Below are 20,146 nucleotides of genomic sequence, written 5' to 3' on the forward strand. Positions count from 1 at the left end.
ATTCCTCATTTTCCTCTAGTGGCTCTATTAGACATATTGTATCTGTAGGTACCTCGGGGTCAATGGTCATCCAGAAAAGTTTTCCTGAGCCAGATGGTATCTGATCCCGTGAATCAGCCTTCAAGGACGTTGCACGCAGTGGAGTTGATTTCGCCTTCCGGTTGGCGAAATCTTGTGGCAGCGGGCCCTTTGCAGTGGTGTCACCTAGCTGAAACACTATTCCACTAAGTTCTACACTTTGCTGTCTGAGGTCGATTTTAGCGTGATGTTTATTCAGGAAATCCAGTCCTAGGATCGCGTCGTACCCGTCAGTTACCTTTGTTAGCACTTCTACATCTTCTTGAAATTGTACACCGTGAATATAGAAAATCAATGATGTACGTCCTAATGACTTCACTGTACCTCCTCCTACCCCACTCAGTCTATACCTTGGATGGTCATATTTTTTTTCTCCAGTGTATTCATTACTCACCATTGATACGTTTGTGCTTGTATCCACCAGTATCCTTGCCTCTTTATCCTGTATGGTAGCAGATAACCAGCATTCCGCCTTCCCATTCGCCTTAATGGCATGAAATTTTATTGAGAACACCTGGTGGCGGCTCTGACATTCCCATTTTAGTTTAACTGATTTCTATTTCCAAAAACTTTCTTAGACCTGCATTCCTTGAATGTGTGACCTATTCTTTGGCAATTAGTGCATTGAGGTTGTCTGCAGTTTTTTGCTATATGTCCCTGTCGATCGCACCTAAAACATCGTACTCCTGCTGAAAATACATTTCGCTTCTCCTTGTATCTGGTGGCAATGTCTATTTCTTCGAAAACCGTTGCCACAGGTACAGCTTCCGCTAAATTTTTAGGAAACTCTACCCTGACACGACGGGACATTTCAGGAGGTAACCCACGTAAAAATGTATCCAGAGCTCTATCTTCTGCCTCTTGTAAAATCACTTTATTTGCTTCATCACTAGTTGTCAACTGATAGGTATTAATATTAACTTTTCTAATCCTATCTACAAAGCTTTCTAACGACTCGTTTTGCCTCTGAGTGATAGTGTTTAATTTTTCCCTATAAAATCTACAGCTGTTCTGCTTTTGAAAACGTTTAACTAATCCTTTCTTCTGTATTAAATAAATCTTGGAACTCAACTAAAACTGCTTCTATCATGTCTCTATCCTTTCCTTTCAAATGCTCAATCTTCTGGCATAATGTTGGAGCATTCCGTAATTCTTCATGGTATAATACGTGTGCTTTAGCCTCTCCTAGCAATCTTAACTTTGTCATTTGTAAGAGCTGTTCATCTGACCATGATCCTAACTTTGCAGCTGCTACTAAATCATCAAAAAAGGCTGTTATGTCTTCGCCAGGTTTACCTGAAAAAGGAGTTACCAAGGCTGCTGCTGAGGAATCTAGGGTGGTAGGGATTGAACTGATTTTCCTAACCTCACTCAACTGTTTAAATAATGCATTATTATCATTTTTAAGCTGTGCTATTTGATTAACTAAGCTCTGAATAGCTTCCTCAGTAGAAACCACTTGTGGTGCTGACTCTGACTTTGTACGATTTCATGTCATCATTTTACAAACTATTAGTTACCGTATTTACTCGAATCTAAGCCGCACTCGAATCTAAGCCGCACCTGAAAAATGAGACTCGAAATCAAGGAAATTCCCGAATCTATGCCGCACCTGAAATTTGAGACTCGAAATTCAAGGGGAGAGAAAAGTTTTAGGCCGCACCTTCAAATCGAAACAAAGTTGGTCCATTGTAATATGAGACACAATTTAGATCGAATGAAAGACGATACAGCTACAATAGTTTGGTTCGAGTCGTAAGCTTAGCAGTTAAGCTTTACCAGGTAGCCACTGCTATGCGTCAGGCGCTCCTTCGTCTGGTTTGAATCGATTGCTTATTTTGCTTTGATCTGGTAAGTGCCGTTTTCTTTGTTATAGGTGTTTACGTCACTCTAAGCTGAAAATGCATTACTGTACTGCGTCATGCATTGTTTGTCGCATTCTTATAGTGCGTGTTTACGGCCTGTCGCCGCCTGCGGCATGGCTTGCTTTTGTGCGCGCTACCGCCGCTTAAAATTAAAAAAAGAGAAGAATTGTCTCATTAGCGAAACAATGGCAAGTGACTGCTACTTGCTGTTACTTACACTGCTGCTTTCTTTGATAATGATCAACAAGAACCAAATAATAGACTGCGTATTATAGAACATGTTCTGAACGAGAGTTAGGCGAAAATTTTTCTCCGTTTGAAAATCTTTGCGACCGCTTCTTTAGTAAATCAAATTCTGCACAGACATTAGTCATTTTAGATTTAAAAATCTAGTCAGTTGCCGTGCTTCATTTCTGACTATCACTATTAGGCATAAAAATAATACGAATATAAACAGGACACGATACATATTTTCTTCCGCGTTTGCTGTTGTCTCACTCTAGTTACGTAGTTTATTAGGCAGACAGGATTTAAATGAGATAGCAACAAACAGGAAAGAATACATGGCAAAATGTTTATATTCGTATTATTCTTATGGTGAAGAGAATACTGCATGTGATTCACATTTCATCAGGTTCCTATTAGCAACAGTCTTGCCAGTCGGATTTTCGTAGTACATTGAAATTTTGCTACTTTCGAAAATGAACAATGCGTAATTTGTATTTACTTCGTTGGATAATGTATGAAAATGCAGTGGTCGAAACTCGGGGCGGAGGAAAAAAAGCTCGTCTTCCACCTTTTTTTTTTTTTTTTTATTTATTTACTGACGCAGAGGTTTTGGCGCCAGTATTTATCTCATTGCCTACACAGCATGCCTGTGTAGCGCTACATACATTCGACGGCAGAAGTTAGTTGTGGCGGCACCTACCAACATTTTTCAGAACTTCCACTTGCTTTGCACTCGATTCGAAGCCGCAGGCGGTTTTTTGGATTACAAAAACCATAAAAAAGTGCGGCTTAGATTCGAGTAAATACGGTACACAATCTTACTACACTGAATGAAAAAGATGTTTAAATATTTTTGACAAACTCTTAAAATCACGAGAGAAAATACACTTCTAAATAAAGAAAATATTACAACTGTATGACTGCTATGCAAACCTCTATCCTTTCACGCATTAAACAATACTAACTGTGGACCCCCCCCCCCCCCCCCCCCCCACCCATCAACCATGGACCTTGCTGTTGGTGGGGAGGCTTGCGTGCCTCAGCGATACAAACAACCATACCATAGGTGCAACCACAATGGAGGGGTATCCGTTGAGAGGCCAGAAAAATGCGTGGTTCCTGAAGAGGGGCAACAGCCTTTTCAGTAGTTGCAGGGGTAACAGTCTGGATGATCGACTGATCTGGCCTTGTAACACTAACCAAAACGGCCTTGCTATGCTGGTACTGCGAATGGTTGAAAGCAAGGGGAAACTACAGCCGTAATTTTTCCCGAGGGCATGCAGCTTTACTGTATGGTTAATGATGATGGCGTCCTCTTGGGTAAAATATTCCGGAGGTAAAATAGTCCCCCATTCGGATCTCCGGGCGGGGACTACTCAAGAGGACATCGTTATCAGGTGAAAGAAAACTGGCATTCTACGGATCGGAGCATGGAATGTCAGGTCCCTTAATCGGGCAGGTAGGTTAGAAAATTTAAAAAGGGAAATGGATAGGTTAAAGCTAGATATAGTGGGAATTAGTGAAGCTCGGTGGCAGGAGGAACAAGACTTTTGGTCAGGCGAATACAGGGTTATAAATACAGAGTCAAATAGGGGTAATGCAGGAGTAGGTTTAATAATGAATAAAAAAATAGGAATGTGGGTAAACTACTACAAACAGCATAGTGAATGCATTATTGTGGCCATGATAGACTCAAAGCCCACACCTACTACAGTAGTACAAGTTTATATGCCAACTAGCTCTGCAGATTACGAAGAAATTGAAGAAATGTATAATGAAATAAAAGAAATTATTCAGATAGTGAAGGGAGACGAAAATTTAATAGTCATGGGTGACTGTAATTCGGTAGTAGGAAAAGGGAGAGAAGGAAACGTAGTAGGTGAATATGGATTGGGGGTAAGAAATGAAAGAGGAAGCCGGCTGGTAGAATTTTGTGCAGAGCATAACTTAATTGTAGCTAACACTTGGTTCAAGAATCATGAAAGAAGGTTGTATACTTGGAAGAAGCCTGGAGTTACTAAAAGGTATCAGATAGATTATATAATGGTAACACAGAGATTTAGGAACCAGGTTTTAAATTGTAAGACATTTCCAGGGGCAGATGTGGACTCTGACCACAATCTATTGGTTATGAACTGTAGATTAAAACTGAAAAAACTGCAAAAAGGTGGGAATTTAAGGAGATGGGACCTGGATAAACTGACTAAACCAGAGGTTGTACAGAGTTTCAGGGAGAGTGTAAGAAAACAAATGGCAGGAGTGGGGGAAAGAAATACAGTAGAAAAAGAATGGGTAGCTATGAGGGATGAAGTAGTGAAGGCAGCAGAGGATCAAGTAGGTAAAAAGACAAGGGCTAGTAGAAATCCTTGGGTAACAGAAGAAATATTGAATTTAACTGATGAAAGGAGAAAATATAAAAATGCAGTAAATGAAGCAAGCAAAAAGGAATACAAACGTCTCAAAAATGAGATCGACAGGAAGTGCGAAATGGCTAAGCAGGGATGGCTAGAGGGTAAATGTAAGGATGTAGAGGCTTATCTCACTAGTGGTAAGATAGATACTGCCTACAGGAAAATTAAAGAGACCTTTGGAGAACAGAGAACCACTTGTATGAATATCAAGAGCTCAGATGGAAACCCAGTTCTAGGCAAAGAAGGGAAAGCAGAAAGGTGAAAGGAGTATATAGAGGGTCTATACAAGGGCAATGTTCTTGAGGACAATATTATGGAAGTGGAAGAGGATGTAGATGAAGATGAAATGGGAGATATGATACTGCGTGAAGAGTTCGACAGAGCTCTGAAAGACCTGAGTCGAAACAAGGCCCCGGGAGTAGACGACATTCCATTAGAACTACTGACGGCCTTGGGAGAGCCAGTCCTGACAAATCTCTACCATCTCCTGAGCAAGATGTATGAGACAGGCGAAATACCCTCAGACTTCAAGAAGAATATAATAATCCCAATCCAAAAGAAAGCAGGTGTTGACAGATGTGAAAATTACCGAACCATCAGTTTAATAAATCACGGCTGCAAAATATTAATGCAAATTCTTTACAGACGAATGGAAAAACTAGTAGAAGCCGACCTCGGGGAAGATCAGTTTGGATTCCGTAGAAATATTGGAACACGTGAGGTAATAATGACCCTACGGCTTATCTTAGAAGCTACATTACAGAAAGGCAAACCTACGTTTCTAGCATTTGTAGACTTAGAGAAAGCTTTTGACAGTGTTGATTGGAATACTCTCTTTCAAATTCTGAAGGTGGCAGGGGTAAAATATAGGGAGCGAAAGGCTATTTACAATTTGTATAGAAACCAAATGGCAGTTATAAGAGTTGAGCAAGCAGTGAAGGAAACAAGAGAAAAATTCGGAGTAGGTATTAAAATCCATGGAGAAGAAATAAAAACTTTGAGGTTCGCCGACGACATTGTAATTCTGTCACAGACAGCAAAGGACTTGGAAGAGCAGTTGAACAGAATGGACAGTGTCTTGAAAGGAGGGTATAAGATGAACATCAACAAAAACAAAACGAGGATAATGGAATGTAGTCGAATTAAGTCGAGTGATGCTGAGGTAATTAGATTAGGAAATTAGACATTTAAAGTAGTAAAGGAGTTTTGCTATTCAGGGAGCAAAATAACTGATGATGGTCGAAGTAGACAGGATATAAAATGTAGACAGGCAATGGGAAGGAAAGCGTTTCTGAAGAAGAGAAATTTGTTAACATCGAGTATAGATTTAAGTGTCAGGAAGTCATTTCTGAAAGCATTTGTATGGAGCGTAGCCATGTATGGAAGTGAAACATGGATGATAAATAGTTTAGACAAGAAGAGAATAGAAGCTTTCGAAATGTGGTGCTACAGAAGAATGCTGAAGAGTAGATGGGTAGATCACATAACTAATGAGGAGGTGTTGAATAGGATTGGGGAGAAGAGGAGCTTGTGGCACAACTTGACTAGAAGAAGGGATTTGTTGGTAGGACATGTCCTGAGGCATTAAGGGATCACCAATTTAGTATTGGAGGGCAGCGTGGAGGGTAAAAATTGTAGAGGGAGACCAAGAGATGAATACACCTAGCAGATTCAGAAGGATGTAGGTTGCAGTAGGTACTGGGAGATGAAGAAGCTTCCACAGGATAGAGTAGCATGGAGAGCTGCATCAAACCAGTCTCAGAACTGAAGACCACAACAACAACAACAACAACAACAACTGTGGACCTTTAGTGACTGTCATTCACACCTCATATTGAGCCAAGGGTTTTTCTCTGACACCAAATGTAACAGTTCTGTCACTAAATGTAACTGGGTTTTCTCTTTTGATGCTAGTCAATTGTCAGGATGAGCATTCTACAGCATTATGTCAGGGTGAAAATACTAAATAAATTAATTTTTCTCTCTTAACAACATGTGGGCAGGGTGGGTTCTTCCTTGGCTCAGGTATGAGGTAGAATGAAACAGTATTTTACATAAGATAACTTTTATTGAAGATTTGTACAACTGTTTCCTTACTCGATGTTCTGGCTCGGAGAGCGGCAGCTGTGTCGTTTGCAAAGCCTTCTGCTGCGGCAGCGGCGGCATCTGATTACGCGTGGCAGTGTGTATCTTGTGTCGCCATCTCGCCCAGTTGACTGGAGACGTGCAGCGCGAGGTGGCTCATTTAATTATTGCAAGCGAAGTCGTGCATCGGATGGTGATACCTTGGATGTGGTGTCCCAGTGTTTCTCTTCTCTAAGCGGCCGCGTGTGTTGTGCGTCGGCCAGCGGAGCGGCGCGGTGGGGAAAGGCCAGTGTCCTGGACTTGAACAACGGACTCCTGCTTGCCAGTCTTCGGCTGTCAGATCTTCATCCCAGCTCACAGGTGACTGCTGATGTGAGGCCCTTTCCTTCCCGTCCTCATGAGTCACTCGGGTATGTAAAAATCCGTCTTCAAATATCTTTTAACTTCTGTTTTCTGGCGCCGAGGCTGCTGCTTGCTACTCCATTACAGCGGCAGACTTGGTGCGTCTGTGTATGATGTAGTCTCTTCTTGCATGATGGTCTTTAGCACCGAAACTGGCTGAAAACAACTGCTACTCTTCTCTTCTTCCTTCATCTGTCGGGCCCACTGCGTCTTGCGTATTTATTCACTTCAATTCACTGGAGGTGAACGACTTCACGGTCATTGCCTCTTCTGTCACATTGAAAAGCTTCTCAAACAATCTTCTTAACGTCGGTCATTGGCTCTTGGAATGTAGGCGAGGGCCTTCGATCACATGTGACGACTGAGAAACACGTGAGCTGGTCATTGCCTCTTCTGTCACTTTGAAAAGCTTCTCAAAGAGTCTTCTTAATGTTGGTCATTGGCTCTTGGAATGTAGGCGAGGGCCTTTGCTCACATGTGACAACTGAGAAACACGTGAGCCAGTCGGGCGATGCCCTGACGGCTGAATCGACAGCGTCCGCTTATGTGGAACTTACTGACTTCATGGTTATTGTCTCTTCTGCTCTGCTGTTCTGCCTGCTGTTTGCCAGTGTGTAATTCTTCTAAACTTAACTAAGTTTTTCATTTATATTCTAATTTCTACTTCACTTTGATTTCACTAATTTATTTACTTAAGTACCACTCAACAGTACAAAGAAATTAGAGAAAGATTGTTTTGAATACTGAGACAGGCATACTGTCCTTAAAAATTTTGAAAAAGGACAATTTAGTTTAAGCTTGCAGTTGACGACAAGAATACTAGTTTATTGCGGAACTCACGAAAGTTCAAAATTTCACAATGTATCACAATACAAACTGGTATTGACACAATCAATGAAAGATTATGCACAAGAAGTGACGTGAACAGTAAAATTTGCAAATATTGAACTTTAAATCATCACACAATCTTGTACAAGTGGTCTCACACAACAGAAAATTCCTGTCAACTTTTGTATATAAATAAACGTGTGTATTGCACCGATTTTTCACTTAGCTGATTCTGTGCATACTTCTATTCTGGCATGTTAAGAAGAACACTGCAGTATAAGTTTATCCCAATCAAAATCATTAAAATGTGCAGCACAAACAAAAAATGTCTTCTGCCTGTTGCAGCTAACAATGGAAAAATATTCATCTGTTTCATCCCTTTTATGTTTTTCCTGTCTTTGTATACGTTTTTTCTATTCACCACCACGACCCTTTTTTTCTTCCATCTGTGCCAATTTAGATAAGTTTCCGTATCCCTAGCCAGAACTCAGCACCACATATTTTTCTTGCATCGTTGCCTAGGTCATGGACCCGTTGCCCCCCCCCCCCCCCCCCAAATGGCCTTATCATCAAATTAAACCTCTCTGGCTGCAATCCCTCCTTCCACCTATTCAAATTCTACCAGTTGACAGCCCTTGCTAACCTAGTGCTGCAAATCCATTTAAATCAGTTGCATACCACCTTGTAATGCCTCCTCTCCATCTATAACATCTATAAATTTCTCTTGCTATGGACACCTAAATCCTGCACCCTGTTTCCCATATTCAAACCCTTGCCCTACAGGAACTAGAGAAGCATGAACAATGCCACCTCAAAAAACTCTACAACCTATTCATCTCATACTCTCGCCTTCGACTACCACAATCTCTAAAAGAGTCTCCATCAAACCTCCCCTCATAGCTGCCAAACCCTGCCTTGCTAGCCTACCATATTTACTGCAACCTGCACCTAATCAGACCCACAGCACAGTCATGAACCTGTTCTACAAAAGCCTCAGTCCCATAGAAGTATCACTCTCCTCCAAAAGTCCTACCTTTTGCCCCATTCCCAAATTCTCTTGTGTTGGGCTTGTTAAAGATTTTCCTTCCTTCTCCTGATCCCTATAGTGGAAACACTTTATTGCCACTGATCCTGCCAATCAGACTCAATCCAAAATCAATATTGAACAATGCCTGACTGTTTACTCCTCCACCCAACTGTGACTCACCCCCAATGCCCCAAAATCACCCCCTGCCCTGTTAAAGTTTCAGAACTGCCTATCCTCAAACGTTGCCTTACAAACATTTCCCAAATTCATCAACATGGAAACCAACCTAACATTCACAGAATGAACCACAATTCACCATCTAAAAACGATTGTGTCCTCATAATCCTACCTGCCAACAAAATCTGCACCATTGTGGTTGCAAACTGCAGGATTACCTGTTGAAGGGACTCCACCAGCTGTCATATATGTCCATCTACAAACCACGTTAGAGTGACCCCATTCCAGAAATTTAGTATGATCTCCAGACCAACCTTGAATCCTTAGGTTCATCACAGAACCTCTCCCCTGAGTCTATTTCTCTCCTCACCCCCACAGCTCCCCACACTCCTACATTCTACATGCTTCCTTACAAATAAATCCAATCCACCCATAACACCCCATTGTGACTGGTTATTATGCCGCCACAGAGGGAATCTCTACAGTCCTGGACCAACCCCATCCTCCTATATAAAAGAACACCAGCTATTTCCTCCACCAATTCTCCAGACTTCCTTCACCATCTAGCACCCTGCTCATCAGTAATGATGCCACTATCCATTACGCTGACATACCCATTGCCCATGGACTTGCCTCTGATGAGCACTATCTTTCTCAATGCATTACTGACTCCTAACCTACTACTTCCTCCCTGGTCACCGTGACGGACTATATCCTCACCTACAATTACTTCTCTTTTGAAGGCATCACCTAGACACAGATCCATGGTATAGCAATGGGCACCTGCGTGGTCTCATCTTATACCAATCTTGTCATGAGGCATCTAGAGGAATCCTTGTTAACCACCTGGTATCCAAAATCCCTTGCCTAGATCAGATTCGTCCATCACATCTTCATGGTATGAACCAAGCATGAGGATGCCCCATCCACATTAATCCAGAAACTCAGCACCTTCTCCCCCATTCACCCTACCTGGTCTCCATAAACCTGACAAGTCTCTTTCCTTGATGTTGTCCTTCACCTCAAGGTTGGCTACATGAGTACCTTCACCCTCATCAGACCTACAAACCACTAGCAATACTTCCACTTTGACAAGAACAATACCTCCACTGTGACAGCTGATACTCATTCCACACCAAGAAGACCTTCCACACAGCCTAGCAACTTCTGGCTGTCACTTGCCTCATGCTTAGATCTTAAGTAACATACTTCTTGTTACCTTAGACCTTCTAGGTCTACATTTATTTCTTGGATATAACAGCAGGAGATGGGGTTAGGTTAAAGACAACAGGATAGAAAGAGTGGATGAAACTGCTACAGAAAAAACAAAATGTTGAATAATGAAACAGTTAATTCTGACACCTAGTGGATGTCAACCTGCTGAATCTGGAAAGGTCACAGATTCACCTGTGGATCTGAATTTCTTTAACGTGTCAGTATTGTTTATTCCCTTTCTTGACATATCACCAGGTCTACCAAGAATACTGTGTTTGGATGAGGTATGCTTCACACTTTGAAGGGTCCTCTGCAGCACGGAAAAAGTTTGCTTGGTTCCTTCTTCAAATTAGGATGGAAATCATTAATTAATAGTCATTAACCTGGAACCTGGTATAGAGCTGTAATTGCTTTTTATTGTATTTTTTAATCTACTTTCCACTTTTTTTGTTAATTTTCCTTTGCTGCATTCTGCAGTTATTCTGCTTTAATTGCTATTAAATGGCCATTTAAACAACTTTAACAGTGGTTCACCAATGGAAGTTTTAGTCATTGTTTATACCACTGACAGTCCTGTAGACATATGGGGTAGTTGATTCAAAACAGTCTGGAACTCAGGGATTGGCTGAGCCAATGTGTTATGCTAGTTAAAACAATACGTTCTACTCAGCTGTCCAATCTCCCCCAGTACATGTTCACAAGGGTTCAACTGCGAGTGATATTTTGAAATAGCTACATGTTTTATTCCTTCCCATGCCAGAAATTCTTTGAAGTTATTGCTTGTAAATTGCCATCCATTATATGTGAGACTCGGCCAGACTTCCTAAATCCGTAAAACACTCTTTTAAGTATTTTATTACTGTATATTAGTTGACTTGTTTGATAGGATAAAGTTTTATATACTTCAACTAACATTCTATCTGTACAAAGAGGCAATTGACCTCTCCTCAGCCGGCCACTGTGCCCGAGCGGTTCTAGGTGCACCAATTCGGAATAGCGCTGCTGCTACAGTTGCAGGTTCGAACCTGCCTCAGGCATGGATGTGTGTGATGTCCTTAGGTTAGTTGGGTTTAAGTAGTTCTAAGTCTAGGGGACTGATGACCTCAGATGTTCAGTCCCATAGTGCTTAGAATCATTTGAACCTCTCCTCATCCTATTGGTAACTGTAAAAAAATCAGCAGTAGTTAAATTGTGCTATCCTTTTGGTATTATTGGATATAGCATACTGTAGATGGCTGTTAATGTCTTTAACCTGCTGACATACTTCACAAGATCGTAGTAGTTTTACTATTTTCTGACTTAAGTTATTAAAGTATGAGGGACGCTCAATATGTAACACAATTTTTCCTCGGTCAGTCTTTGTCGAAAAAATTTGGAATTTATTGTAGGGCATCATGGAATATTCCCACTTCAGTCCTATAGCTTCATGAAGTTCTGATAGGTGGCAGCACTCTACATAGCCTTCAAAATGGCATCTGTAATGGAGGTGGGTTCTAAACAGAGAGCTGTTGTTGAGTTTCTTTTGGCAGTATGCCCGAGCATCTCAGTTATTCATAGGTGCTTGCCAAAAATGTACAGAGACCTGGCAGTGAACAAAAGCACAGTGAGTCATTGGACAAGGATCTCCAACATGCCAGCTGCCCACACACTCACCTGTGATTCCTACAATGCTGGAATTTGTTGACACACTCATCTGAGGTGACTGATAGATCACAATTAAACACCTTCTGTTCAACTGGACATCTCTGTTAGTAGTGCTGACACACTCGTCCACCAGTTGGGGGTGCTCAAAGGTGTGTGCCTGGTGGGTTCCTAGCCACCTAACAGAAGATCATAAAGAACAGAAAAAGGGCCATCTGTATGGAACTGCTTGCACATACAAGGCGGATCATGCCAATTCATTGTCAAACTTTGGTACAGGCAACGAATCATGGGTTCATCACTTCGAACTGGAAATCAAAGTGCAGTCCATGGAATCCATGGAGTTGGTGCCACACCACTTCTCCTCTGAAGAAAAAGTTCAAAACCTCACCCTCAACCATCTTCTGTGACTCTGGAAGGGTTATTCTATTTGATGTCCTCCACCACACTGCTACGGTCAACTCAGAAATGTATTTTGCTACCCTCAGGAAATTAATGAAATGACTTTAGCATGTTCATCGCCACAAAAATGCAAATAAATTCCTTCTTCTCCATGGTAATGCAAGACATCACCCAAGTCTGTGCACTCGAGAGACATTCACAAAACTTCATTGGACTGTTCCTCTTCACTTACCTTACAGACTGGCTCTCGCACCTTCCGGCTTACATTTGTTTAGCTCAATGAAGGATGCACTCCGTGGAAGCAGTACATAGATGATGGGGAGGTTACTGATTTCCTCTGACATTGACCAGTAGAATGATACCATTCAGGTATACAAGCTCTCTCAGTAAGGTGCCTTCAGGCTTACGTATTGGATGAACATTACATTCAAGAATAGGGTTTCGTAGCCAAAAGAGCTGGGAAAAATATGGTCTATCGGAATGCTAAATAAAACCAACCTGGTTTCAGAAAACAAGTATTGCATTGCTGATTGAATGCTCCTCTTAATAAAATTAATTTATGTGCTGTATACATTTTCGTATACCAAAATGTCCATACCCATTGTGGATTAACCATATTAGGTCTTCAGCATTCTGGGCTTGCATAATTTCCAACTATATGCTGTAGTATTTAATCACCGGAACATGTGAGTATCAATTATGTCCATAATGCTGCCTCAGCTGGTAACAACGCCTATTCACATTACTGAAATTTAATGCTAAAATATATATCTATTTTTATTTTCTGCTTTGTTCTTAAGGCTAGGCTCCTAATGTCATTAGTGCAATAATTTAAGGTCAGGAAATTGATTGCAAAAATGACACTAGGTACCAGTCACTCATACCTAAAAGTAATCTTGACAGAACATTGGGAACTTGGTTCTGAGAAACTTTTATGCAATTAATTTCTACTTTGAGTTCTTGTAAAATCCCCACCCACCTAATTGAATGCTTGTGTAGTAATTTACTGGCCATTAAGAACGCAAATGTGTGATTATCGGTGTAAATAATTATTTTTGATTCCAAAATCAGCATTGGAATTTTCGAACACTCCAAACAATGGCTACAGTGGCCATCATGAAAATAGGCACCTCGACGTCACCTCTCAGTCTTACAGCCTTTCCAGCTATTGGTTATTTCAAATGTTAGTTAAAAAAGGAAAAAAAACTGATATTTTGATTTGTAGTCTAGGATATGATGCAGTACTTTCCAAAAGAAAATTTTTGGTAGCTGCTACGAAAAAAATAAAAACTGTCGATAAAACAGAACCACTGATATTTGGACTGAGAAAAATATATGAATGTTCTGAAAGTTAATAGATGTATGTGATACATATTTTATCATAAAAACATTAAAGTATTCCAAGATAAAAAATAAAATACTGTAATAGGTGTGAAACTGCTCCACCTGTGTTATGAAAAATGTCGTCGCTGATAAATGTGTGTCCCGTTGGACTTGGTAGAACTAGAAACATCCAGCAAGAAAGTTCTTACAAAAACTATAAAATTAATTTTGGTAAGATCTTGGACATTATATTGTATCATGCCACCTATGAACGCATTTTAGTTGCGAGAGAGACTCCATGAGCAGCTGTGCGCAACTACTTGCATGCCACGACCAGGATTTTTGTTCTGACACATTGCGTTAGTATGACTGAGAATATTTCCTACCTCCTGAAAACTTTTTATTACTGATCCTTCGCCACTGAACCCGTCATGCAAATCACCATTATATATAACAAACATGTAACAGCAGCTGTAAGTACTTTCAGGCCTCTACTTCCATTGAAGTCGAGCAAAATACAATTGCGCGTATGGTTTTGTCACTGAAAAGTTTTCTCGAAGTATACAATAAATCTATTGTCCTCATCATGCAAAAGTGCACTGAACACAAAACTTAGTTCTTGCAGCTGCAATGTGTCTGCATCCCATTAAAAAATTGTATGGACCATCACCCTTTCTGAATTGAAAACCAAGTGCGCAGAGAAGCCAAAGAACAGAGGTCTCTGAGCCAGATAATTAATTTCACTTGGATCACCCCACATTTCTCTAGCTATTGGATAATATATTGGGCAATAGTATTGACAGAGATCCTGGGTACAATATAGAGTGTGACCTGGCAAAGATTGCATCAGCAATGAGACATAGCAGTGTTGAGTATGTGTCTGTTCTGAGACGCCATGACCGACCTCAATTCTTCTGTCAGGAGAGTTAATTTGGAGTTGGAATGGCTGCTTGGGTCGGGTGTGCGGTCACATATAGATTCGGTTCCTGTTGATTCTCTCATTAGGTGGGATTATACTAGACATGGCCTACACCTCAACAGGAAAGGGAAGGGTAAACTGGCTGGGCTAATAGCAGGAAATGTAAGGGGGGAGGCACTGCCATGAGTGGTAATATACCAGTGGTCATAGGTGTTGGAGCAGCACCTTTTTTAGGATAAGTATGGCAGAATGAAGTCAAGTTCTGAGAGAAGATTGAAACAAACCTTCAGTTTGATAAAGAAATCAAACAGCATAATCCTGGCACATTGGATCAGCGAACACAGCTGTTGGTTAAAAATTTACAGCAATCAGCAGAAATTTTATTTCCATCCGATTCCATCTCAGTAAATGTGAAATGCCAACTATCTTTAGTGCATCAAAATATTCGAGGGCTTAGAATTAAAATTAATGAACTACTTATGTGCATTGATGAATTAGAGTCATCGAACCCAGTTGATATAATCTGCCTCTCTGAACATCATGTGACCACTGGTAAAGATATGTCAAACGTTACAGAATTTAAGTTAGCCTCTTACTTCTGTAGACAAAAGATGGAGAAAGGAGGAGTTGCCACATTTGTTAAAAACAGTTTTAAATTTAAGAATACTGACATTAATAAATTTTTCTTAGAGCACCACTTAGAACCATGTGCAACAGAGATAGAATTTCATAACAGGTCCTTTATAATAGTAGCCATATACAGAGCACCTTCAGCAAATTTTGACCTGTTTATAAACGGTCTTGAAGATTTATTATCTCATCTAAAATTAAAAAACAAAGAACTAGTGGTTGCTGGTGATTTTAATATAGATGTCCTGAAAAACACTGTCAGTGAACAGTTACTGAAATCAGTTACATTGTCATTCAATTTAATTTCTACTGTAAATTTCCCAACTAGGGTACACAAATGTTCTAAGACTGCCACTGATAATATGTTTATAGACAATTATAGACAACTAAGCCACATTACAAAACCAGTAGTAAATGGGCTATCTGACCATGACATGCAATACCTGACATCAAATTTTGAAAATTGTCAGGGTAAATTATCTATCAGAACTGAGTACAGAAGGCCAATAAAACAGTCAAAAACTGAGAAATTTAGGAGATTGTTCAAAGAAATTAATTGGATGGATGTTTACAGCATCCAAGACACAAATGGAAAATACAAAACATTCATTAATAAAGTTAGCACCTTATTTGAAAATTGTTTTCCACTGAAGGTAACTCAAATTAAGCAAAAATCTAATAAGAAACCATGGATCACTCAAGGGATAAAGATATCATGTGAGACAAAAAGGAAACTCTATCTGATATGTAGGGACACCTTTGATACTAGCATTATAGCTCATTACAAAAATTACTGCAAAATATTGAAAAAGGTTATCTATAAATCTAAACACCTGCATTATGAGAAGAAGATAAATACATCCAGAAATAAAATAAAAACACTATGGAATATAGTTAAGTCAGAGACAGGTAGGACCAGAAATGAGGAGAAACAAATAGCTCTAAAAATAAATGAAATCCTGGTAACAAATGCATGTTGTGTTGCAAACCATTTAAACAAGTATTTTGTCTCTGTTACTGATAGCATGGGGTTGTCAAGTTCAGTATATAATGCAATGGAATATCTGAGATGAGTGCACACAAGCAATCTCAGTAAAATGGAATTGACACTTATTTCACCCAAAGAAATAGAATCCATCATAAAGTCATTGAAATCAAAGCATTCTAGTGGTTATGATAACATATCAACAAAGTTAATAAAAGAGTGTTCATGTGAGCTTAGTCATATCTTAAGTTATTTGTGTAATCAATCACTTGTCACAGGAACATTCCCAGACAGGCTTAAATATGCTTAAGTTATACCTCTCCACAAGAAAGGGTACAAAGATATGCCATCAAATTACCGACCAATCTCACTTTTGCCAGCTTTTTCAAAAATCTTTGAAAAGGTTATGTTCAAGCATCTACTTAAGCACCTTAGTGAAAATAACATACTGTTGAAGTCACAGTTTGGGTTTCTTAAGGGTTCTGATATTGAGAAAGCTATTTACACTTACAGTGAAAATGTCCTTAATTCATTTGACAACAAATTAGAGGCAACTGGCATATTCTGTGACCTGTCAAAGGCATTTGACTGTGTGAATCACAGAATTCTTTTAAGTAAATTAAAATATTATGGTGTCACTGGTAGTGCTGCAAAGTGGTTTCAGTCATATCTTACTAACGGAAAACAAAGGGTGTCATTACGTAACACTTCAGCAGTAGGCAATCAGACATCATCTGACTGGGAAGAAATTACATGTGGTGTCCCCCAAGGTTCCACGCTAAGTCCACTACTGTTTCTTGTGTTTATTAATGACCTGTCATCTGTTACATTACCAGATGCAAAGTTTGTCTTATTTGCAGATGATACAAACATTGCAATAAATAGTAAATGAAATATAAATTTAAAAAGGGCAGCTAATCAAATTTTTACTGACATTAATAAGTAGTTCATAGCCAATTCCCTGTCATTAAACTTTGAAAAGACCCACTATATGCAGTTCAGAACTTCCAACAGATTTCCTTCTGGTGTGTGTATAAAATACGATGACATGGAAATAGAAGAAGTTGAGAGTGTAAAATTCTTGGGATTACAACCTGATAATAAATTCAGTTGGGAGCAAACATACTAACAAACTGCTAAAGTGCCTAAACAAGTCTGTGTTTGCAATGCGAATGGTGTCAGACATAGGAGATATAAATATTAAAAAACTGGCAATTTTGCTTATTTTCACTCCATTATGTCATATGGTATCATATTTTGAGTAACTCCACAAACAGAGAAAAAATTTTTAGAGTACAGAAGCATATAATAAGAGTGATAAGTAGTGTAAATCCATGTCGAAACCTATTCAAAGAACTGGGCATATTAACCGCAGCTTCTCAGTATATTTATTCCTTAATGAAGTTTGTTGTAAATAATACATCTCTTTTTCCAACTAACTGCTTAGTACACAGTATCAATACTAGGAATAGGAACAATATACATAAAGATTTAAAATCACTTACTCTTGCCCAGAAAGGAGTCCAGTATTCAGCAACGCATATTTTCAATAAGTTACCAGCAACCATTAAGAGTTTAGTTTCAGACAAGGCACAATTTAAACATAATTTTAAAAAATTTTTGGTGGCCAACTCTTCTATTCCATCCATTAGTTTCTCAACAAGTGCAGTAGACCATTTTAATGAAAATTTATTATACTTTAATTTTTGTCAATACTTGGTTGCAATAGCCAAGAAACTAGCAAATGTCTGAATGATGGATTTAATGAAGGCAGATGTAAGTACCAACCTGTAAATATTAGAAGTTTAAATTTAATTCATGTACATAATTTTACTGTTTATTGACTGAGGATCATTAAAATTAATGAAACTCAAGTTTTTCTAATTACATTTTTATAATGTGTTTATCTGACATGTTCCACGCCCAGGAGGATTCCCTCTTTTATGGGTCTATGGAATGAATAATTAATCTAATCTAATCTAATCAGTCGTGGTATCTAAGCAGAGTTCTAAAATGAATAATTAATCTAATCTAATCTAATCAGTCGTGGTATCTAAGCAGAGTTCTATGCATTAAATTTTTGTCAATATCATCAAATTCTGTAGATATGTGTTTTCATTTATATCCCTTTCTTCGAGAATTAAAACCCATGCTCACATCTCAAGATACTGTAAATGTAACTGCACTCTTAATCTAGAGTACAGTCGATTCTGAAAAACCACATGGTATTGCCATTTTATAAACTTGGGCAAAGTTGAAATTATTCCTGGTTTCTTCACTGTTAAGCACATCAGTAAAAAACTTCAGTACCATCAATACAACAATTTTAGATTGTTTTTGAACGCATTTTCACCCTCTATGCATGCCCTTGCTTCTGCATTTAGCCCACAACCACACACACACACACACACACACACACACACACACACACACACACACACACACACACACACACACATCAATGCACTGTCCAATGGAAGACTGAAATCACACGCGAACAAAGACAGTGGATGGAAACACTAAATTCAGCTGGCGCTGACCTACTGCAGTCTTGAAAGTGTGCACATTGGATAAAAGCTATGCAGTGGGCGAATCACAGCATTTAGCCCTGTATATTGGATGCAGTGGGTGATAATACTGAATTCTTTTATGGTTTCATTAGAGGAATCAGTACAATGATATGACTGACCTTGGAAGGTTAGACATACATTACCAAATTCGTTACAATTGATCTATACTTTCACTAATGAAATATTAAATGCTCTGAGTAATCGGAAGTCACCTGTTGGGATTTTTTGTGATCTCTCAAAGGCTTTTGATTGTGTAAATCATGTAATACTTCTAGATAAGCTACACTACTGTGGTATGAATGGGACAGCGCTCAAATGGTTTAAATCATACCTAACTGGAAGAGTGCAGATAGTTGAAATAAGCAGTTCACATAATATGCAAAAACTGGTGATTTCTCAAATTTGGGAACAATCAAGAATGGGGTGCCACAGGGTCCGGTCTGGGGTCCTCTGCTGTTCTTAATATATATTAATGACTTGCCATTCTATATTCACAAAGATGCAAAGCTGAGAAAATCATTAAGTGGTTCTCTGCAAATGGGCTCTCATTAATCTTTTACAAAACACAGTATATACAGTTCCACACAGTAAATGGAATGACACCATTAATAAATATAGACTTCGATCAGAAATCAGTAGCTAAGGTGGAATATTCAAAATTTATAGGTGTATGCATTGATGAGGGGTTGAACTGCAAAAAACATACTGAAGATCTGCTGAAACGTTTGAGTTCAGCTACTTACGCTATCAGGGTCATTGCAAATTTTGGCAATATACATCTCAGTAAATTAGCTTACCATGCCTATTTTCATTCTCTGTGTTCGTATGGCATCATATTCTGGGATAACTCATCATTGAGTAAAAGAGTGTTCATTGCACAAAAGCACGTAATCAGAACAATTACTGAAGCTCATCCAAAATCATCCTGCAGACACTTATTTAAAGAGCTAGGGATCTTCACTGCAGCCTCAAACTACATATATTCACTTATGAAATTTGTTATTAACAATCCGAACGAATTCAAAAGTAATAGCAGTGTACATGGCTACAACACTAGGTTAAATCTAACTTTGGCTCAGAAGGGGGTAAATTATCCTGCCAAAAAAGTCTTTGGTCACCTACCTAATAGCATCAAAAGTCTGACAGATAGCCATATAGCATTTAGAAGGAAATTAAAAGAATTTCTGAATGGCAACTCCTTCTACTCATTAGATGAATTTCTGGATATAGTAAGTGGGTAATTTCCCCATTCCCGCCACCCCCCCCCCCCCCCCCACCCCAAAAAAAAAAAAAAAAAATAAAAAAATTTAGTGTCATGGAATATTTTGTGTAATGTAATATCTTGTATAGACACCTTTTA

Source organism: Schistocerca piceifrons, chromosome 2 (assembly GCF_021461385.2).
Source record: "Schistocerca piceifrons isolate TAMUIC-IGC-003096 chromosome 2, iqSchPice1.1, whole genome shotgun sequence".
Taxonomy (NCBI): Eukaryota; Metazoa; Arthropoda; class Insecta; order Orthoptera; family Acrididae; genus Schistocerca; species Schistocerca piceifrons.